This window comes from Dipodomys merriami, unplaced genomic scaffold, assembly GCF_024711535.1.
Source record: "Dipodomys merriami isolate MVZ:Mamm:240054 unplaced genomic scaffold, mDipMer1.0.p SCAF_2, whole genome shotgun sequence".
NCBI classification, from domain to species: domain Eukaryota; kingdom Metazoa; phylum Chordata; class Mammalia; order Rodentia; family Heteromyidae; genus Dipodomys; species Dipodomys merriami.
Window position 1 is genome coordinate 9,865,467 of NW_027203381.1, and position 23,836 is coordinate 9,889,302.

General features: G+C 41.5%; 1 long non-coding RNA gene across 1 annotated transcript in view; it reads left to right on the top strand.

Annotated features, from left to right (window-relative positions):
• LOC138831951 (uncharacterized) overlaps positions 1-23,836 on the top strand; it is a 651,402-nt gene that overhangs the window by 303,106 nt on the left and 324,460 nt on the right. The gene's annotated exons all lie outside the window — the stretch shown is intronic.

Consider the following 23,836-nt stretch of genomic DNA (forward strand, 5'->3'; position numbering starts at 1 on the left):
TTTTTTTTTTTTTTTTTGGCCCGTCATGGGGCTTGAACTCTGGGCGTGGGCATTCTCCCTGAACTCTTTAGCTCAAGGCGAGTGCTCTACCACTTGAGCCACAGTATCACTTCCAGTTTTCTGGTGGCTAATTGGAAATAAGAGTCTCATGGATTTTCTTACCTGGGCTGGCTTTGAACTGCTATCCTTAAATCTCAGCCTCCTGAGTAGCTAGGATTACAGGCTGAGCTACCAGTGCCCACATAGCTGTGGAACTTATTAAGAGGAGGGAACTTTCAAAGGTTCTTAAGTTATTGGAAGTATGCTATGGAAAGAGATTGTGGGATCTCAACCCCTTCTTCTTTTCTTCTTCTCTATTTAGTTTCATCATGCACTCCTATTAGGGTGCACAGGCTCAAATCAATGGTATCAACTGATAATTGATCAGAGCCTCCAAATCTATGAGAATTAACTTTTTCTCTGTGTACATGATTATCTGGCAGGTGTTATATTGTAGTGAGGGAAAGTTGACAGATGGAGTTGAACCAGGATTTTGATGTTCTCTAAGTGTCCAGCTGGAGAGTGATAGACTGTACCAGCTTCATGGTCTTGTCTTCCTTAGTGTTTTGTTTAATCTCTACCCTTTTATCTAGAAGGAGCATGTGTACCTGCCTTCTCCCAAGGCTCCCCCCACTCTCCACTTAGTTTATAACCTCCCTATTTGTGTTGGTGACTGAATCCCATAGGAAAATGTTAGCAAGTTACATAACTGAGAACAGCCCAACTGACTGGATTACAGGACAATTTCCATGAAAAGGCTGTTGTAACAAACCTTTCACCTTTCTTTATATTCTGCTGGCAGAGAAAGATAGTTGAGGGACAAAATGTTGGCTTTGCTTGAACCTGCTTCTGAGGTGCTAACATTTATAACAAATTTTGAACAGTCAGATATTATTGTATTTGGGGAAAAAACCCAGGAAATGGTACAGATTCTTTTACAGCTCCCTTAGAGATGTCAAATCTCTTTAATGCCATGTTGTTTTAACTTCATGCACTGCCATCATTTGACATGCCTATCAGGAAGTTATCTGTAAACCAGCCTCCTAAATAAGTAGATTTTAGTCATTTCTATTTTTATGATTTTCAAGTTTAAAATTTCAAGGAGCAAAGTGCTGGATTCAAACTTCTTAATCATGGTATCCTCCACAATTTATTTTCACAACTTGCTCTCTCTAACTGTTCTAATCAGGAATTTGTATCTGAATCTAGAGGTTTCTCTTAATGAAGATAGTTTATATAAAATTTAATCTCTGTTTTCTTCAATACCTGTAAAATTTAGGTGTTACCATATCTATTGATTCTGTTTCTTACAATTTTAGGTGCAGTTGGCAGCATTAGAAAGATTAATATTTGAAATCCCCGTGCTTGATTTCATACATACTTAGAAAGTTGGGACATAGAAAAATTCTCCAAGAGACTCAGTGTAAAGCACTTTGGTCTAAATAAAATATTATATAATTCATTGATGGTCTCAAATAATAACTGCAGTTTTCACATTTGCTTTCAAGATTTTCTGTGAAAAATATTTCAGCTCATCTTTTTCATGGACAGAGAGTTCTACAAAATAGTTATAAAGTTTGCCATAGTGCCTATTGCCAAGTGCTTAGAAATTCCTTTAACACATGACAATGGTCTTCAGTGGAACTAACAGACTGCAAGCTTTTGGAGAGCAGACACAGTGCCTTGTTCATGATTACATTTCTATTTCCAAACACAGTGTCTGCTCTGTAGAGCATACTTAATAAATATCTGCTGAATGGATTCAGACCCACATACTTCGTGCCAAGGTTTGTTCTGGATGCTCTATATTAACTCATTACATGTCACAAAAATATGTCTTTCAAGTAAAAATTACCGTCTCCATTTTATGGTTGAAATGGAAGCAGAAGGGACTATCATTTTTCCAAAGTTACATAGCTAGTAAATGGCAGGCCTGGGATTCAAACCAAGTTTCTGGGTCTGGAGCTTGCACTCTTACCCACTGTGATAACCTATTGTTCTTTTAAAGTCTGGAGTGTCTTCTTGTCATCTGGGAGCAATAGAGTTGCATTTTCCTGCTGTGCCACAGGATAGAGACCTGCAGTAGATTGATAGATGGAAATCTTCCAAACCAGAGTGTTATCAACAGATATTTTATCACAGATATTTTCGAAGTAAGAAAGCTTCATCCGGCTAACATGAAGCTCTCCAGTCCATTCTCAGCTGTGAGTTAAGTGCATGTGTTTTTCTACACCAGTTGGGTCCAACTTCTGCAGTCATCACCCTATCACCACTTTACAGGGACTTTTGCTTGTCAATAATCATACTGACCTTGGAATCACACCAGGATTACTAGGAAAAACGACTTGCTAGTGGGCTAATAAGCAAATGACCCAGATCTGTGTGCTAATAATACAACTAATACATAATGAAAATAAGACCTCATTAGAATGGACTGATAACTCTCTCAGAGCAGAACTAGGACTTTGGGGGGGGTAGAAGGTAAGAAAAGGAAAGCTGTGCATGCTGAAGAGAGTAAATTAGGGGAGTAGAATAAAGAACATTGAAAAATAAAAAGAAAACGGAAAGGTAGGAGGTTTAGGAATAAGGAATCTATGTTGTTTTGGAGGGACCAGGACAAATTGAGTTGGTGAGAGGTTGGGTAAGGATGGAAATCATTCCAGTTTTCTGAATTTTTTATGGTTTTTTGTTGTTTGTTTTTGTTTTTGTCATTCATGGGGCTTGAACTCTGGGCCTGGGATGTCCCTCAGCTCTTCAGCTCAAGGCAAGTGCTCTACCGCTTGAGCCACAGCGCCACTTCTAGTTTTCTGAATTTTTAAGTGTTACATATGAACATGCTAGAGCTGGTGTATTTTAATGTTGAAGTCATCAGTAAAGTAATTAACAATTAGTAAATTCAACATCTTTGGGCACAAAATTCACTACACATAATTCTAGTAACATGGTATTAAAATAATGTAAATTGATATATATTTTTTTTATCAACTGCCAGGAAAGGACAAACTACTCTGATATGGCCAATCACCTCTCTGAACATGCTTCCATTTCTTCACCATTCATACTCATCTTTCAGCAAGAGCAAATTCCCGGGTCAAATACATAAATAAGTGAAGTTAGAATCTATTGTAAAGTTATAGTTCTGCTTTGAAAAGAAAACCATTGCATTTGTAGAATGCTTGTTGTAGAACTACTTAGGAAATAACTTCAAATTAATATGAATCTAGCTCTTAAATCTGATTGAAAGTCCACAAGGTAGGCAGATGTTATATTCCAGCAATTAAGAGTCTGTAAGGCATCAGTCTTACGCTAAGGTTGAAAGTGTGTTCTAATTGTAGGCATTTTAAGTCTTGTGTTGCTCTTTTGTGGCTCCATCATTTTCATGATCTGACTGTTCCACTACTTAAGCCATCGATGATAATAGCCTTAGACTAGAAATGAGGCTATTTCCCATACTTCCTTCCTATAATTACTGATGTTGTCACTTTTGGAAAAGCCAGGAGGCTTTGCCCCTCTCTTTCTCCAATTCAAAGAAATTTCATACTTTTGGACAGGATGGCTGTTATTCTCAAGAAATTCTAGTCTAGTAAGACTGCTGTTCACTCCATGGAACTGGGGAGGAGGTTTAGAAGAAACGCCACACAACGAGGCATAGACCCTCTCTCTTCTTGCCTGGAGCTTTCAAATGTAAATACTTTGCAATGTATATTTGCCTTTGTTCTATTTCAAGGGCCTTGGAAAAGTTGTATTTTGGATAATTTGGACCAGTTTTACACTTATCTCTTTCACAAAGATTTGCAGACCTCTTTATCCTGTCACAACTGGAAGTTTCTTTCTCACTGCCCAGAATACTTTTGCCTATTGCTTTGTTTTATATGTCTTTCTTTGTTTTAATTTATCTTTTTTTTTAAAATTTTATTTTATTTTATTTGAGAACATACTGTACAGAGGGGCTACAATTACATGGGCAGGATAATGCATACATTTCTTACCAAGCATTGCAGCCTCCTCCTTTGTTTACCCTTCACCTCCCTTCCCAGCCGCCCCCCTCCCCCCACCCAATTATACCCCCCTCCCCCCCCCCCACACCGACATTGTAAAGCTGGTTTTGACATGACATTTTGTACTTCTCATTGTTGCAACAGGTCCACCTGAATCCTTAAACGACTTGTCCCCATCTCCTCCACATGTTATACTGACATCAAATATAGTGAAAGCGGGGGTTACACTGTGGGGGAGGGACATACAAAGCAACAAAGAAATAATCTTATAAATGCGTTAGAAACACATGCATGAAAGAAATGAAAACATTAAAATACATATTTAAGGGTTCATTTTCCTAACATCACATTATCTGACCTTTTCCGCTTGACTCATACCTATACTAGATATTGCAAATAAGGGAAACCATGGGACCTATGCTTCTTTGGGCCTGGCTTACTTCACTTAATATAATTTTTTCCAAACCTTTCCATTTCCTAACAAATGGGGAAATGTCATTCTTTCTGATGGAGGCATAGAATTCCATTGTGTATATATACCACATTTTCTTGATCCATTCATCTACTGAGGGGCATCTGGGTTGGTTCCATATCTTAGCTATGGTAAATAATGCTGCAATAAACATAGTTGTGCTGGTAGCTTTAGTGTGGTCTTGTTTGTAAACATTTGGGTAAATGCCCAAAAGTGGGATTGCTGGATCATAGGGGAGATCTATGTGAAGTCTTTTGAGGAACCTCCATACTGCTTTCCAAAGTGGTTGAACAAGTTTACATTCCCACCAACAATGAAGTAAGGTTCCTTTCTGTCCACATCCCCTCCAGCATCTGTTGTTGTTAGAGTTCTTGATTTTTGCTGTTCTATCTGGAGTGAGGTGATATCTCAATGTTGTTTTGATTTGCATTTCTTTTATGGCTAGGGATGTTGAACATTTCTTCATGTGTCTATTGGCCATCCTTCTTTCTTCTTCAGAGAAGCTTCTCTTTAAGTCTTTCGCCCACTTATTTATTGGGCAGTTGTTTCTTTGAGGATTTGTTGTTGGGTGGTTTAATTTTTTGAGTTCCAAGTATATTTTAGATATGAGACCCTTGTCCGTTGTATGGCTAGTAAAGATCTTCTCCCAATCGGTGGGCTTTCTATTGATCTTGCTAGCTATGTCATTTGCCCTGCAGAAGCTCTGCAACCTTATGCCATCCCATTTGTCCAACCTTTCTTTGATTTGTTGTGTTTCCGGGTCTCTATTCAGAAAATTTTGGCCTGAGCCAAGGAGACCTAGGGTTTCTCCTATTCCATCCTGTAACGTTTTCAGAGTGTCTGCTTTGAGTTCAAGGTCTTTGATCCATTTGGAGTTGATTCTGGTGCAGGGTGATATATAAGGATCTAGCTTTAGTTTTCTACATGTAGTTAACCAATTTTGCCAGCACCATTTACTGAAGAGGCTGTCTTTCTTCCATTCTATTGTTTTAGCTTCCTTATCGAAGATTAGATGGCTATAGGTCTGTAGGTTCATTTCTGGGTTTTCAATTCTATTCCATTGGTCCTGAGGTCTGTTCTTATGCCAATACCAAGCTGTTTTGATTAGTATGGCTTTATAGTAGAGTTTGAAATTTGGTATTGATATTCCTCCAGCAGTGTTCTTTCCGTTGAGGAGCGTTTTTGCTATTCGGGGTCTTTTATTGTTCCATATGAATTTTTGGATTGCCTCTTCTATTTCCTTGAAGAATGAGGGTGGAATTTTGATAGGTATCGCGTTGAATTTGTAGATAGCCTTGGGAAGTATTGCCATTTTCACGATGTTAATCTTGCCAATCCAGGAGCATGGGAGGTTTTGCCATTTTTTAAGTTCTGTGTTGATTTCCTTTTTCAAGATTTTAAAGTTTTCATCATAGAGGTCCTTCACTTCTTTGGTTAAGTTAATTCCTAGGTATTTTATTTTTTGTGGGGCTATTACAAATGGAGTTGCTTTCCTAATTTCAGCCACACTTTTCTCATTGTTGGCATACAGAAAAGCCATTGATTTTTGGGGGTTAATTTTATAACCTGCTACTTTGCCAAAGTTTTGAATCAGCTTGAGTACTTTGGGAGTGGAGTCTATGGGATTCTTTAAATACAAGATCATGTCATCTGCAAAGAGGGAGAGTTTTATTTCTTCTTTCCCTATTTGGATCCCCTTTATGTCTGCATCTTGTCTTATTGCTGTAGCTAGGCATTCTAATACTAGATTGAAGAGAAGTGGAGAGAGTGGGCATCCTTGTCTTGTTCCTGAGTTAAGAGGAAATGGCTTTAGTTTTTCACCATTGAGTATAATGCTGGCTGTAGGTTTGTCATATACAGCCTTTATTGTATTGAGGAATGTTCCATGGATTCCTAATTTTTCCAAAATCTTCATCATGAAGGGGTGTTGGATCTTGTCGAATGCTTTTTCTGCATCTATTGAGATAACCATGTGGTTCTTATTCTTGCTCCTGTTGATGTAATGAATAATATTAATTGATTTGCATATATTGAACCAGCTTTGCATCCCTGAAATGAATCCTGTTTGATCATGGTGTATGATTTTTTGGATGAATTGTTGAAGTCGATTGGCCAAAATTTTGTTGAGAAGTTTTGCATCAATGTTCATCAAAGAAATGGGTCTATAGTTCTCTTTCTTTGATGAGTCCCTGCCTGGTTTTGGGATGAGGGTTATGATGGCTTCATAGAATGTGTTCGGTAGTGAGCTTTCTCTTTCAATTTCATTGAAGAGTTGGAGGAGTATTGGTGTGAGCTCTGCTTTGAAGGCTGTAGTGACCGTCTACTCGATCAGCGAGGAAAAACGACCACCACTCCAGGAGTCTTCTCAGATCACGCTTTATTGGAGAGCCTTTTAGTTGTAGGAGAGCTTGGGCGCGAGAGAGCGTGCACCCGAAATACAGCCGCTTATATAGGGAATTCGAACACGGGTCTTTTCTATTGTTGGTCGCCTGCCTTTTACCGTCACCAGGTGTCATGGGATTGGCTGGGGACACTACCTTGCTCGCGCACGCGCACAGCCCAGGCGTCCCGCCAAGCACCATCTGGAGTGGTAATCCTCAAAACTGCAAGGGAGTGGGCGGAGTCTCGCCTCGGCTCCCTACAGTTCCCCCTTCTTTGTTTTATGGCAACAGGTAAGAGTAGAGGTTGGGCCTCTGTCTAAGACATTAATGAGAGGACCTTGCACTGGCCTTCGCCTGAGGGGCGCCTTCCCCAGTGATGACCAGGCCCGTCCGATGCCTTTTTTGCAGAGGTGGGATCTTGGGCATCAACCCACTTGCAACCCAGCATGCTCTTCTTGAGGAGATGAGAACCATCTCCTCAAGTGCAGTGCACTTGCCTTGCACCCTGTCCCAAATTGCAAATTGCATACCTGTCCCGGTGCAATGGGATCCCCTGATCCCTCGGGGTGCTAAGGCTATGCAGGATGGTAAGGCTTAACTGCCTCTCAGGGCCGACAGCCAAATCTGGGGTGAGGATCCACTCTCCAAAGCGGCTAATGCTTGCAAGATAACAACCTTGTCCCTTCTGGTTTGGGCTCGAAGGCGACAGACCAACCATAGGCAGACCACGCATCCTCCCAAGCAGCAGGCTAAAAACATTCCGACTCCCACCCGCTCTTTGGAAAAGGACACCGCAGAGGCAATCCAGTCAGTAAATTGTAACAGCCCACAGCATCATCGGTTTAGCTATCACAGGGATTGCTATTAGCACTGTTGCTAACAGCAGGAAGATCAGCTGTATCAGGAGACGAGTGGATGGCATCTTCAAGATGGGGTTCTTCTGCAGTCTCCACTGGCCTGGTCAGTCTCGTTGGCACCCAGTGAGGTACTTCTTGACTCTGTGGAAAAACACAAACAGCTCCCCTGGATCTCGTTATTACCGGATCCGGTCCATACCATTTATTATTAATAACATCCTTCCACATAATCATGTCTTTAGTATCCATGGAGTCTCTTGTCATATGCCGATCTGCGGCAGACTGATCGTTGTCATTTAGAATTAAAAAATTAAGGGTAAAGAGCGCAAGAGAAAGTCTTTCCCTGGGGGACGCGGACTCAGCAACTCCCCCTTTTTGTTTTTGAAGCATTTCTTTTATGCTTCTATTAGCTCTTTCCACTATACCTTGTCCTTGAGGATTGTAGGGCAATCCGGTGGTGTGGGCAACCTGCATTTGTGCGCAAAAGGCGCGAAAACCATGGGAAGTATAAGCAGGGCCATTATCCGTCTTGAGTCTAAGGGGCTTTCCCCAAGCTGCCCAAGCTTCTAAGCAGTATATTCTGACGTGAGACACCTTTTCTCCTGCCAAAGGTGTGGCATGAATGACACCGGAAAAGGTGTCCACAGACACATGTAAATATTTCAACTTACCAAATTCCGTCAGATGAGTAACATCCATTTGCCATAGGGCATTTGGTCTCAACCCCCTGGGGTTTACCCCCACATGGGGAGGATGAAGAAAGGTAACACAAGATTTACAGGCTTTAACAATATCTCTTGCCACATGCCTGGACAAATTATATCTTTTCCTAAGGGTATTAGCAGGTACATGATACAATCTATGAAAGTCTTTTGCCAATTCTACAGGATCAGCAGCAACCAGAGCCATAGCCCGAGTTGCCTGGTCCACCAAATCATTACACTTTGCCATCGGGCCCGGCAACATAGAGTGGGCACGAATATGTCCAATATAAAAAGGATGTTTTCTGTTTAAGATAAGGGATTGAATCTGTAACAAAACATTAGAAATTGTACTGGCCTGCTTAATTGAAGCAGCAACTTCAAGAGAAGCAACGGCATTTACAACATATAATGAATCAGAAAGTAAGTTAAAAGGTTGATCAAATCTTTTAAAAACTTCAAGCACAATTAAACATTCAACAGCCTGTGGGACATTCGGCCGAAAATTAAAGACTACCGGCTGTTTGTGTCCTTGAACAAAAAAGGCACCTTGTCCAGATTTTGATCCATCCGTAAAGATGGTCAGAGCATCAGCCAAGGGCTCCTTTGAAGTGACAACAGGAAAATACACTAAATTTTTGTTAACTATGGCAAGCAGAGGATGCTTAGGATAATGATTATCAATTACATTTGGAAATGAGCAAACAAGAATTGCCCACATATCCATTGTGGCTGCTAAAATTTCAACTTGCTCACGGGTGTATGGAATAATTAATTTATCTGGAATTTTTGCAAAGTGCATTAAACAATACTTCATACCCAAAATTGCCTGTTTAGCCACTAATTCAGGAAAATATTGAACAGTTTTTGCTCCCACAGAATTGCCGTGGAGCCACAATAAGGGGCCATTTTGCCAAAGAACCCCCGTGGGATAATTTTTTGTTTTTAATATACATAAATCAATAGGTAATTTTAAATCAACCCGTGAAAGTTGAGCCCTAGACAAAGCTGCCTCAACCTTTTGTAGGGAATTTAGTGCTAAAGGTGTCAGGGATCTAGAGGAGGTGACTTCAGGGTCGCCCTCCAAAATAGCAAATAAAGGTAACAACTCTGACCGAGAGAGATTAAGAAACCCCCTTATCCAATTAATATCTCCTGCCAATTGCTGAAAATCATTAAGTGTTTTAAGATGACCAGTTCGAATGGAAAGTTTTTGTGGTTTAACCTCAGTAGGGGAAACAATGGTTCCCAGAAATTGAACAACACTAGTCTGCTGAACCTTCTCAGGGGCAATAATTAATCCTTTATTAGCTAAGGTCTCCGTTACCTGCCCAAACACTTTATGAAGAGTCTCTACCGAGGGAGCAGCCAACAAGATATCATCCATATAATGGACAATCCGTACTTTTGGAAATTTTTCCCTAACAGGGGTTAATGCAGCCCCCACGAACAATTGACAAATTGTTGGGCTATTAGCCATCCCTTGGGGGAGAACTTTCCACTGATAGCGAGCATCCGGGGTTTCATGATTAACCGAGGGCAAAGTAAAGGCAAAGCGCTCCCTATCCTTTTCATAAAGAGGTATGGAAAAAAAAGCAATCCTTAATGTCTAAGGCCAGAATAGGCCACTCCCTAGGTAACGCAGACAGCAGTGGAAGTACCCTTTGGATGGGTCCCATAATTTGCATCTGGGCATTTACTGCTCTAAGGTCATGTAATAATCTCCATTTTCCGGAGGCCTTTTTGATAACAAAAATTGGGGTATTCCAAGATGACACTGAAGGCTCAACATGCCCCAGCTGCAGCTGTTCCTGGACAAGAGTTTGAGCCGCTTCCAATTTTTCTCGAGAGAGGGGCCACTGAGGAACCCACACCGCCTTTTGTGTTAACCAAGGTATGGGTACCACACCTTCAGTGGAAGCTTTGTTTTCAGAGGCCCCTAAGAAAAACCCAAACCCTTCCTGTCCTGTTTAGGAAGTGGCTCTATCGGCTCCTTGCGTCCTTGGAGACGCCGACCAAGCCCCAAGGCTGGCACAAATCCTTGCTGTTTCATCATATTCTGACTGGCCTCAGAATAATCATTAGTTAAAGTTAACTTTAGCTGTTGCTGCACATCTCTTCCCCAAAGATTGACAGGGACGTCTACCACAAATGGCTGCATTTTTCCAACCTGGCCTTCGTCTGTTCTCCAAGTCAATTCTTTTGCACTTAACTGTGGGGCATCAGCATAGCCCAGCCCTTGCAAGGTCTGGGAGGATTTCTGAGTTGGCCATTGCTTTGGCCACTCCCCTCTTTGGATGATGCTTCGATCTGCCCCTGTATCCACCAGTCCCTCAAATCTTTTCCCTTCTACTTGGAGAGTTAACATGGGTCTTTGGTCTAAAGTTATGGACAGGCATGTAAGGTCGACTCCAGTGGAGCCTAGCCCTTTATCTCCTCTCTCTATCTCCTTAGCAGGGAAGTTGCCATGAAGAGAAGGCAAAAGCAGGAGCTGTGCAATTCTATCCCCGGGAGAAATGGACACCACTCCATGGGGGACATGGCAGAGGACCTTGATAGTCCCCGTATAGTCAGGGTCAATTACTCCCGGGAAAATTATTAATCCTCTCATTGTGGAGGAGGAGCGTCCTAAAACTATTCCTACAGTGCCTTCATCTAGGGGTCCTGTCATGTCTGTCTCCACAATCTGGACTCCCATCTGCTGTGTTAATACCCGTCCGGAGGTGGCACAGAGGTCCAACCCTGCGGAGCCTGAGGTTGCTCTTCTTGGCTGGGGGGTTGTAGCAGGTGCTGTCCGGGAGCCAGAGTCTGAAATGCCCCATAAACTTTCGGGCCCTGGGGACGAGGGCCCTTCTCTCCGTTTTTTGGCTCCTGTTCCGAATTAGTGTTTGGAGTAATTTGGGGGATAAAATGTCCATTGATGTCTCTAACTGACCTGCATTCGTTGACCCAATGCTTTCCCTTTTTACAACGAGGACACACTCCTGGAGTCCTTGGCGGCCTGGGTATGTTTTGTGCAGGACCACCATTTTGTGGGCATTGCTGTCTAAAATGTCCCAACTGACCACACCGGAAACACCCTTTTCCTTTACTATCTTTTGCGGCCCCGGCAGCCGACAAGACAGCAGCTGCCAGCCCCGCATTGGTCAGGGGGCCACCTACTTCTCTGCAGGCTTTTAACCAAGCTTCTAGGCTTTGGGTTCTTACTGGGGTAATTGCCCTCTGACATTCCTTGGTGCTTTGTTCAAAAATGATTTGTTGTACAAATGGCATGGCTGTTTCCAGATTTCCTAACACCCCCTCGGCTGTCTCTAGCATACGGGCAACAAAATCAGAAAATGGCTCATTAGGGGCCTGCATGATTTTTGTTAGATTGCCAGCCACCTCTCCCTTGTTTGGGAGGGCTCGCCAGGACATGTAAAAAACCTCGTTTACCTGGCGGTATACTTCAAAGGGATATCCTGTCTGGTCTACCGAGTAGATTCCCTGCCCGAGAAGCTTGTCTACGGTCCAGTCCGGGTGCCCGTCACGGACATTTTGTCTGTATTGGGCTTGAGCCTTGTCTTGAACAATAGACCGGAGATCGAGGTACTGCCCATGATTAAGGCAGGTACGGGCTACCTCAAACCAGTCCGTGGGCGTCATGGCATTGAAGGTCAGTCTTCGGAGCAAGGCAGTGGTATAATTAGCCGTCACTCCATAAGTCCGGACTGCCTCAACTAAATCCTTAAGCTGGGAGTAGGAAACCGGCTCAAAATTTCTTTCAGCAGTAATCAGATTTTCAAAAACTGGGAAAGCAGCTGCCAGCTGCGACCAGGTATTTTCTTTAATAAAGTGACTCTTCCCTGCCGGCGGGCACGGCGGGGGGGCCGACGGGTGAGGGCCAGCTCCGTTTCCTCTCCCTGGCTGTTGCGGTACTCCCACCCCTAGGGGGCGCCACCCTCCATATCTGTCTGCCACGTGCTCCGCCGCAGCCTCTTCTAACTCTTCACTATCAGCTGGATCGAGCTGCTCTCCCTCCTCCTCTAACATTTCTTCCTCTGAGTCACTCACAAGATTACTATATTCTTGGTCCCGCCCTTCCACATGTAGGGCTGAGAACCGGTTTGCTTTTAAAGAAGGGCACGGAGGTCTCCTTGAGACCCCCTCCCTAAAACCCTTCTCCTTTTGTGAGGGCTGCAGCCCCTCTCGCTTCAATTCTTTAGGATCCTTCTGTCTTTTTTCCCTTTTTCTTTTAGGCCTCTTTTCCTCCCCATTACTGTATACTGACTCTGATAGACTATCCTGATGCTGCGTTAGTACTTAGCATCCTTCCTGGATTAAATCAAACCCTCCCTCCTCGAGGCAAGTGCGCACCATCAAAAAGACAAGCCACAAGGGAAGAAGCAATGCAAGCAACCAATAAATATCTAAATCTACAGTGAACAGCATACCGGGGGATGTTTACCAACGTCTCCTCTCCGCGTGTTGAGTTCTGGCTCCAATTCGGCCTCTCGCGCGGGTCCCGTCCCAGGTTCGTTCCCGGGTTTCAGCACCAGTTGTAGTGACCGTCTACTCGACCAGCGAGGAAAAACGACCACCACTCCAGGAGTCTTCTCAGATCACGCTTTATTGGAGAGCCTTTTAGTTGTAGGAGAGCTTGGGCGCGAGAGAGCGTGCACCCGAAATACAGCCGCTTATATAGGGAATTCGAACACGGGTCTTTTCTATTGTTGGTCGCCTGCCTTTTACTGTCACCAGGTGTCATGGGATTGGCTGGGGACACTACCTTGCTCGCGCACGCGCACAGCCCAGGCGTCCCGCCAAGCACCATCTGGAGTGGTAATCCTCAAAACTGCAAGGGAGTGGGCGGAGTCTCGCCTCGGCTCCCTACAGAAGGCCTTGTAAAATTCCGCTGTAAAACCATCTGGTCCTGGACTTTTCTTAGCTGGGAGGTCTCTTATTGCTGTTTCTATTTCAATACTTGATATGGGCCTGTTAAGCTGGTTTAACTCATCTTGGTTTAGTTTTGGCATGTCAATATTTGCTAGGAAAAGGTCCATTTCTGTCAAGTTCTCAAACTTATTAGCATAAAGTTTTGAGAAGTATTCCCTTATAATGTTCTGAATCTTGGTTGTTTCTGTGGTGATGTTTCCATTCTCATCTCTGAGTTTATTAATTTGGGTGTGTTCTCCTTTTTCTGATAAGGTTTGCTAAGGGTCTGTCAATTTTGTTGTTTTTCGAAGAACCAACTCTTTGTTTTGTTGATTCTTTCTATAGTTTTTTTGGATTCTAATTCATTTAATTCTGATTTAATTTTGATTATTTCTTTCCGTCTACTGGATTGGGGTTTATCTTGCTGCTCTTTTTCAAGGAGGTTTAGATGTGTCATTAAATTGTTAGTTTCAGATCTCTCCAATTTGTTGATGTAGGAGCTCAGAGCTATAAACTTGCCTCTGAGTACTGCCTTTGCTGTGTCCCAGAGGAGCTGGTAATTTGTGTGTTCATTTTTGTTGAATAGCATGAACATTTGAATTTCCTTTCTAATCTCTTCCATGACCCACTCTTGGTTCAGCAGTGTGTTGTTCAGCCTCCATGTGATACCGGACTTTCTTTGGTGGCTTTTGGTGTTGAGTTCTAATTTTATTCCCTTGTGGTCAGAGAGAATGCAAGGTATAACTTCAATGTTTCTGAATTTAGACAAGTTTGCTTTGTGGCCTCAAATGTGGTCTATTTTAGAAAACGTTCCATGTGCTGCTGAGAAGAACGTGTATTCTGATGCTGCTGGGTGAAATGTTCGGTAAATGTCTGTTAAGTCTAGTTGATCTATGCAGCTGTTTAGATCTGTGGTTTCTCTGTTGAGTTTTTGCCGAGTTGATCTATCTAGTGGGGAGAGTGGTGTGTTAAAATCCCCAACAATTAATGTCTTTGGATCTATATGGGATTTGAGGGAAAGTAGTGTTTCTTTGATAAATTTGGGTGCTCCATTGTTTGGCGAATAGATATTTAGAATTGTAATATCCTCCTGAAGGAGAGGTCCTTTAATTAGTATGTAGCGACCTTCTTTATCTCTTCTCACGAATTTTAATTTGAAGTCTATTTTATCTGATATTAGGATTGCAACTCCCGCCTGTTTATGAGGGCCGTTTGCTTGGTAGATTTTGTTCCAGCCTTTAACATTGAAAATGTGTTTGTTTTTACGGGCAAGATGTGACTCCTGCAGGCAGCAGATAGAAGGGTCTTGTTTTTTAATCCAACTAGACAGTCTATGTTGCTTAATTGGAGAGTTCAGTCCGTTAACGTTAAGAGATAGGACTGAGAGGTATTTGGGAGTTCCTGCCATGTTATCCACCTTCTTGGGGGCTGTGAAAACTGGGTTCTTCCTAAGGTTCTTGGATTCTCAGTTTGGGTGCAGTTTCTTGTCCTTTGTTGCGTTCTTGTTGGTTTTCTATGTGTAGGACATCTTTAAGAATCTTTTGCAGGGCTGGTTTGGTGGAGATGTATTGTTTCAATTTTTCTTTGCTATGGAAGGTTTTTATTTGGCCTTCAGTTATGAAGGAGAGTTTAGCTGAGTACAGTATTCTTGGTTGATAGTTGTTTGTTTTTAGGGCATGGCATACGTCATTCCAGGCTCTTCTTGCTTTGATTGTCTCTGCTGAGAAATCTGAGGTAATTCTAATTGGTTTCCCTTTATAGGTGATTAACCTTTTCTCCTTGACAGCTTTAAGGATCTTTTCCTTGGTCTGGGTTGATCCTGTGTGGATTATAATGTGACGGTGGGATGTCCTATTCTGGTCTGGTCTATTTGGGGTTCTAAAAGCTTCTTGTATCTGAATAGGCCTATCTTTTTGTATGTTTGGGAAGTTCTCTGCTAGGATCCTGTTAAACAAATTTCCTAGACCATTAACTTCTGTTTCTAGGTGCTCCTCTACACCCATTATCCTTAGATTGGGCCTTCTGATGGTGTCTTCCAGGTGTTGTATAGACCTATCATATTTCTTGGACTTGTCTTGGATGGTTGTATGTTCTTTCTCTATAATATCTAGGCTGTCTTCAATCCCTGAGATTCGATCTTCTGCATGGTCTAACCTGCTGTCAAGACTCTCTACTTTGTTTTTTATCTCTTTTCCTTCTAATTGGTCAGCTTTGATGGCTTCAAGTTCTTTGTTGAAGCTCTGTTTTAGGTCTTGTATGAATTTCTTTACTTCCTTAATTTGGTGTTCAGTGTTTGTTCTCAAATCACTTAGTTGATTGGTTATGGTTTCTTTGGACTCCCATTCCTTCTGTTGGGTTCCATTCAGCATTCCCTTTGTGGTCTCCCTGACTTCCTTCAGCTCTTTGTTAATGGATTCCATGAATGCCTTTAGTGATCTTTGTGTATTCTCTACCTGGTCTCTCAATTCCTGAATTACTCTTTGATTAGCTTCCTCCCGTCTGTGGGATTCCTGCAGTTCTCTTTCTTGCCGTTCATGGGATTCCTGCAGTTCTCTTTGAGTGTTCTCTGCCTGCTCACGCCATTCCTCCCTTTCTCTTTGAGTATTCTCAAGTTGTTCACGCAAATCCTGTATCAGTTTTTGAGTAGCTTCCTCACGCTTATGATATTCCTGTATAAACTTCTGGGATGCCTCCTCTCTCTCCCTATCACGCTCATACAGAGTCCTTTGTACATTGTCAAACTTCTCATTTATCATGTTTGCTATTAGTGTTTGTAGAGCTATTTGGGAACTCTCCTCTAGATTATTCTTTATCTGTTCTAATCCCTGATTATCAAGATTGGGAATTGAGATACCCGAATTTGCCATTTTTCTAGTGTTTTTTCGGCTTACTCTGCCCATTTGAGATGAAGATTGCACCAGTTTTGTGCTAGAACACTATCTTAAGGCAACCATCAACCAAAGTTTGCGTTTGTACAGTCAATAGTCTACAGATACAATCTAGTTCAACAGATACATCTATTCATCATCAAACAACTATATGTTAAAGGACTTCGAACCGCAGAAAAGAATTTGGAAAACCAGAAATTATTAGGATTAGGGAGAGATGTGGGTAAAAAATAGGAATAGATTGGTGTGGGGAGGCACAGGGAGAGTTAACTATGTCCTAATCACAATTCAGGAAATGGGTTGGGTAGGATGCAAGTAGAGAGAGAGAGAAAAAGAAGAGACGGAAAGGGGAATGAAAAGAGACCAGAAAAAAAATAGAAACGTAAAAATTAATGTTATTATAGAGATTAAAAGACCGTCTATTTAGAGAGGGATGTGAATATGTTGAGAGAAGGGGAGGGACATAGAGGAGATGTGAAAAACTTTAAGGATGGGAAAGGGAGAAGAAAAGATCAGAAGTTCAGTAGAGCTAGACAAAAAACAAAAAGATAATTAAGAAAGAAAGAAAAAGAGAAAGAAGACAAGAAAAGAAAGGAAAACGCTCATTCACATATTCCTAAAATAAAAATTATAAGATGAGAAAAAAAAAAGTTACTGGAAAACAATTATTTTTTCAGAAGAGGCAAAAATTAAAGATTAATAAAAGTTTTAGAAGGGAAAAATTTTTTTATATATTATATATATATAAGGTAACAAAAAACAAAAAACAAACAAAAAAAGAAATGAAGAAGAAGAAAGAAAAAAAAAGTTTTTTGATTTTTTTTTGGTGGGGGAGGGGTGGGAAGAATCCTGTATCTCCCTTTTGTCTCTAACCAGTCTCTTGTTGGAGTCTCTGGTCAGCTTGAGGTCCTGTGGCTTGATTGGTTTCTTAAGTCGGTTTGTTGGAAGAGGCAGAAAAATGCTCTGCTTTGCCCAAGATTTTTAGATCCCCCTCCCAGGTTAGTTTTCTGGGAGGGTGATCTGTTTTGAGAATCACAAAAGAGGGGGATGTGGAGATGAGGCTAGGTTCTGGGTAGAGTTGAGGCCTTTCAACAAACAGTAGCTTTTCCCTGGGGATATTTTGTGATAAAGCTCACAGAGCCCAGCCTGGAGCCATTCTCAGGGTTTCCGTTTTTCAATTGATTGTGGTGGCTGCTAGAGGGAGGGGCAGCCTCTGGCTCTGGTTACCCAGTGAGGCAAGCCACTCCAATGGCTGGCGTCTGAGCTGGGTGACTTTTCCCTGGATGGAGCTGAGTCTGGCAGGTCACTTCGCCCGTTAAGTTCTTGTGACCTGCTAAATGACTCGTTTTATTCCAAGGCCTGAGCTGGAGCTAGCAGCTCCTCCGAGCTTTGTCGGTATCCAAGATGGAGATCACCGGTGCTGGGGGGGGGGGTGGCCTTCCCTCCTCTGCTCCCTGAGAAGGAGTGAGGACGTCGGGCTTGTACTCACGCCGAGTCTTGGATCCTGGGTCGTCTCTGGTCTGCAAACAGCAGGATGAAGATGTCCGCTCCTTGTCGGTTCTTGTTGGTGTTGAGTAGAATCCGCTCGTCCGCTGCGTCTGGCTCCTTCATCCCGGACTTTCTGTGTCTCAGGTATGACCCCGCGGCGGTGGTCGCCTCCGCGACCCTGCCGCCGCAGCGGCAGCTGATGTGTTTCCTTGGCTTCCCCTCTCTTGACTAACTCTCTGTCCTGTGATGGCACACTTGGTGTGATTCTCTGGCTTAGGACTGTTCACTGGAACTCTAAAACTGCTTTCTATGCGAGAGCTTGTTCAGATTCCAGCTTCTCCTCCGCCATCTTCCCGGAACCTTAATTTATCTTTTATAACAATGAAGAGTTGAGTTTTCCAGTGTTAAAAGCATTTTTCCTGATTTTTAATAACTGGATTAAACTCATTTGCATTTATTAGCTTGACATACAGATTCTATTTGATCTTATTCCTGTCCTATATTTGATGGGATACTTTCTGTTCCATAGTATCTATAAAGTCTTATTTAATTAACTCTTAATATAATACAATCCATATTCCCATCTTTCTTTTTTCTCTTTGTTGATGGTGGTAACAAGGCTTAAACTCTCAAGTTCTCACTTGGTTTTTTTGCTCATGGTTGGCACTCTACCCCTTAAGCCACACCTCCATCCCAGATCTTTACTAGTTATTTTGGAGACTGAGACCCAAGAATTTTTCTGCCTGGGCTGGTGTTGAACTGTAATCCATCCAGGTTTCAGTATCCTGAGCTGAGGATCATAGATGTAAGCCACAAACATCTGGGTTATGTTTCTATATTTCTTTGGTCAATGTATTTGACTAATACTCTGAGCAAGAGTGCTTTGTTCCCCCTTTTTTCTTCCCTCTTTGTTACAACTCTGTTTTAATTATTAATATTTCTAATTTTTTTGGGGGGGGTCCAGTCATGGGGCCTGAACTCTGGGCCTGGGCGCTGTCCCTCAGCTCTTCAGCTCAAGGCTAGCCCTCTACCACTTGAGCCACAGCGCCACTTCTGGCTTTTTTTCTTTTTGCTTAAGTGGTACTGGGGAATCGAACCTAGGACCTCTTGCATGCAAGGCAAGCGCTCTACTACTGAGCCACCTTCCCAGCCCCTAATGTTTGTTTTTGCTAAATTCTGCTCTTATTTTACAACTTTAATGCCATTACTGAAGAAATCTTCCATCTGTAAGCAATACATGTGAAATAATAAATTTCCTGTGCCTTCTACATTTTTAAACTACTTCTTCAAATACTTGTGTCAGTCCTGCATTGTAGCAAAATATATTTTCTTTTTCTTTTATCACCTAGATCCATGAATGCACTTGCCTTGTATGCTTGTTTGTTTGTCTGTAGCTTTGCATTAGAATCTTCTATGAATAGCTCTGCACCTAGTTCTTGACTCTCATTGTCCAGCCTTGACTGTCTTTTGAGTTTGCTCCACTCCTATCATTGTGTGTTTCTGGAGAAAACATTCTGCTGGGTTTCTTTTTAAACAATTTAATCTTTCTTTCTGGCTACCTAAAGAGTTTATCGTTCGTTCCCTTTCTACTTGCAGTAACTTTACCACACTACCAACACATGGTGGATTCTTTAATATGGAGGGGAGTGAGGAATCCTTCCTTGGAGAATATGCTTAAATATTTATTCTGTTAAATTGTTTTAGTGTTCTTGAATATCTTCAAATAAACATAATTTAGATTTGTTTTTATTCTGCAAGTAATTTTCCTCTAATTCTTTTAATTTTTTCACTTTCTCTGATTTCTTCACTTTTCCTTTTTTCTCTTTTATGTCCACAAAGAGTGCTTTCATAGCTTCTGTTTTTCAAAGATTTAAAAAAGTTATTCCATTGACACTTATCTCCTCCCTTTGACATTTTCAAATTCTGTGAGCTCACATTTGTTTATTTTTCCTAAAGTCTCCTCATCTTGACTTTTGCACTGCTATTCATGATCTTTTGTTTATGGGGTGATGTATTAATCTGCAAAGGCTGCCAGACTGAGTGGCTTCACCAAGGAAAAAGTTTTGGAAATCAGAAGACCAACATCAAGGTGTTTGTGGGGTTGTGTTCATCTGTGGCCTCTCTCCTTGGTTTGTACACGGCTGTCTTCTTTATGTCTTCTGTGGTGTTGCTGCTATGTATTTATATGTCCCAATCACTTCTTATAAAGACAACTGTCATATTGACTTGATGTACACTCCAGTGACCTCATTTTACTGTATCTTTGTGAGAATACTGTCTCCAAAAACAGCCCCATTCTCATGTATTAAATGAAAGCTTTCACATAAGACATTCTCAACCAACTATGGGCCTATTTGATCAGCTTTTGGAAAGACATTTTACCATTCATCAAATGGCAAAATCTGCTTCTTAGCTTTCATTGTCTAGCATTTTTTCTGATTATATTTTTGTATTGTGTGGGATTTTATTTCACTAAATGAATAGAATTTTCCTGAGTTATTTCTTTGTAAGAGGCTTCTGTCTGTCTTTGTCTCTTTTTCTATCTCTGGCTCTGTCTTCTTTCTTTCTCTCTCTCTCTCTCTCTCTCTCTCTTCTCTCTCTCTCTCTCTCTCTCTCTCTCTCTCTCTCTCTCTCTCTCTCTCTCTCTCTCTCTCTCTCTCTCTCTCTCTCTCTCTCTCTCTCTGTGTGTGTGTGTGTGTGGTATGTCTGTAAGTGTGTGTGTATGTGTAGTATTCATGGAAATCTTCCAAGCTTCTCAACCTAGAGGCTTTCTCTAGTTTTGCGGCCTCATAAAATGACTGTTTTCCATAATCCTGGACCTTTCAGTGAATTATTGGGGTCCTCTCTTCTGTGTTTCAGAATCAATTAAAAGTCCCCAGGAAATTTTATTTTATCAACCCTTTCGCCTCTGTGTTTCTTTTTTCTTTTTAAGTTATTTTTAAGGAGTTGTACCAAGGGTTTTTCAATCTAACATGTCAATTTATGAGTACAGTGCATCTTGATCAATGTCATCCCTTCTCACCTCAATTTCTACACCCACTTCAACACACTGTAACTTTTTTGCTTCAATGTGAATTTTTGCTTTCAGTAAGTTCTTATATTTTTTTCCACATCTTGTATGTTTTTCATCAATGGGCCCTGGCAGCATCCTCCTTCCACTTTCCTCTTCATTTGATCTCTTCTATTACTTCCGTTTTATTTTGTATATGTTTGAGTCTACTCATTATGTATTTCTCTTAGTTTTGTTAAAAATGTAGCTTGGCAGTTTTCTTTTTCTTTTCTTTTTTTTTTTTCATTTTATCCCTTCATTTTTACCAGCTCGAAATGGAATGGTAAATCCTATTCGATCCATACTATTAAAAGGCAGCTAGTATTGAGTGTTACTATGCAGTAAATACAGTCCTAAGTACTGTACATGCATTATTTCTTGTGGAATTCTTCCCTTACTGATACTAAACAGATTCTGCAGAGCAGCTCCTTTGTCTGCACTCCATCCCCCTCTTAGAATGTCAGATTGCTGAAAGGGTGGGCCCACATCTCTCAGAGTTCCTTGCCACACAGTTTCAATGTGTGACCTAACTTCCATTGAGCAGATGTGTTCCATGGTGCTGAGAATGCAGACAGAAGGTGAGACCCACACTTCTGATCTGCAGGCACCTCCATGGAGGCAGTTGTGTGTTGTAGCAATGGTGACAGCGTGGAGTAGAGAGACAGTATATAAGCATACAGTGTTTAGCAGGGTGTTGTGGTGGGTCTCGGATCCTAGTAGAAGTAGTATGAAATTAGCAGTTGGAACAGTAGCTTCTTGATTTTCTCCATGTCAAATAATGCCAGCGATGGCAATATCTGCATTGGATCTGCTCTATAGGTGTGTGCTGGGTGCGTCACTCCACAGCCCTGAGCTGCTCCTCAGCCCTGCCTTGCAAACTTGTATGCTCCTAATTCCCAATAGTTAATTACCATCTGTTTCTGCTGCTTAGGATAGATACTGGTGTTTCAAACTGTACTGTAAAGTAGTTGGTATGTACAACTCTATAGAGAACAAAACTTCATTAGTTCAAGATGGAAATAGGATTTAATCCAAGTTTCTCTGTCTTCAGATCCTTCCCCCCCGACTTACTATGATCAATAATTGTGACATCAGATATTTCTATAGATTATATTTCTTCTTCTGAGCACATTTATTTGAATGTGCGTGTTTGTATGAACGTGGTTCCTGAGACTTGAGCATATGCTCTGAGCACTATCTCTGAGCTGTAGTGCTCTCCTACTAGAGCTACTACTCTACTACCAACAGTTCTACTTCTGGAAGTTGGTGGTTAATTGGCGATAAGGGCCTAATGGCCTTTTCTGTTTGGATAGGCTTTGAACCGTGATCCTCAGATCTTAGCCTCCTAAGTGGCTAGGATTACAAATGTCAGCCTCCAGTGCCTAACATCAACTTTGATTTTTTTATTTTTTTAGTATTTTTTTTTATTGTGAACATACTGTACAGAGGGGTTACAATTACATGGACAAGATAATGAGTACATTTCTTATCAAGCATTGCAGCCTCCTCCTTTGTTTACCCTTCACATCCCTTCTCAGCCTCCCCCCGCCCCCCCCATCCTCCTCCCCCCCACCAAAGTTGTAAAGTTCGTTTTCGACATGACAACTTGTACTTCTCATTTGTACAGGAATGGAGGAAATACAGGTGAATAAATGCAGTCATTGTATTCAGTGTACATTATGTTAAAAATGAACTGTGTAACTTGTGGGTAGGATAAGAGGGGGGAAAATGAGAGAAAGCAAAGGAAGGGGTGAAGTGCCCATAATGCATTGTACTCATAACCTGACTTATGAAATTGTAATTCTTTTGTTCACTCCTTAAAAATAACAGTAAACCAGATGCCAGTTGGCTCAGACCTATAATCCTAGCTACTCAGGAAGCTGAATCTGAAGCTCATGGTTCAAAGCCAGCCCAGACAGTAAAGTCCCTGAGATTCTATCCCCAGTTAACCAGCAGAAAGATAGAAATGTGGCTTAAGTGGTAGAATACAAGCCTTGAGCAAAAAGAATCTTTAGGACAGCGACCAGGACCTAAATTTAAGCATGTGTGCACACATGCATACAAATACACGTACCTTTTTTTAAAAAAGAAAATTCAGAGTTAGCTCTATATAGAGCATGGAACAGATATTATTTTAAATTTTATTTTTACAAATTATTAGTTAGGTCACATTCAAATTCTTTCCATGAGAATATTGAGTAGCTCTTGAATATGTTACCAGTGTCATGGAAATGGTACCATCATAGAATTATGCAATTTCTGAATTTGTAGAAAGCCTATTAATTATTTCATTCAAGGACCAGAATTCTATGAATTCCTTTCCTATTTATCAGTCAGCCTGAGAGGTTTAGCATTTCTCTGGACAGCCAGTTCATCTTGATCCATTATCTGTTCATAAGTCTTCCTAAGGTCAAGCTAAATATGCATGGTTAGAACTTCTATTCATTAACCCTCAGTAAATATATCCCAATCACAATTCCTGTGTCACATATGGCTTGTCTGACATTTCTACATAAGCTTTCTGAAATGGTGCGTCTTCCCTTTAGGCGACCTACTTCCTGTTTCTTTAACACTTTATCAGGATTTTAGTTTCTCTGAATTTATATAGAATGAAGCACAGATTTTAAATTGGATGTGATTGATGATGATCAATTCATGACCTCATAGCCCTTGTTTGCCATGATATCCTTGGGACATTGCATTGTCATAGTCAATGAAGTTGAAATTAAGCGTCAATAAACCTGGTAATGCTTTCTGATTTGCAGCTGCTAAGATTGCCTTTTTCTTTTTTTAAATTTCTGGCGCCCCTTCTCCTCTTTGATCTCACCACACTGTGCTTCTCTGGATTGGTTGATATATGCCACCACATCTGCTCAGGACTTTTATATATACCTTCCCATTGCCAGGTTGATCGATTTCTCTTTTCCCTGTTCCACTTTCCCCCATCCCTTCATTGTGACACTCTGCCTTGGAATTGGTTGTTCTTAGAGCACTCCATAATTTCTCCACGTGTGTCTTGTCTCCTAGGCAGTCTCTTCTGTCTGCTTAT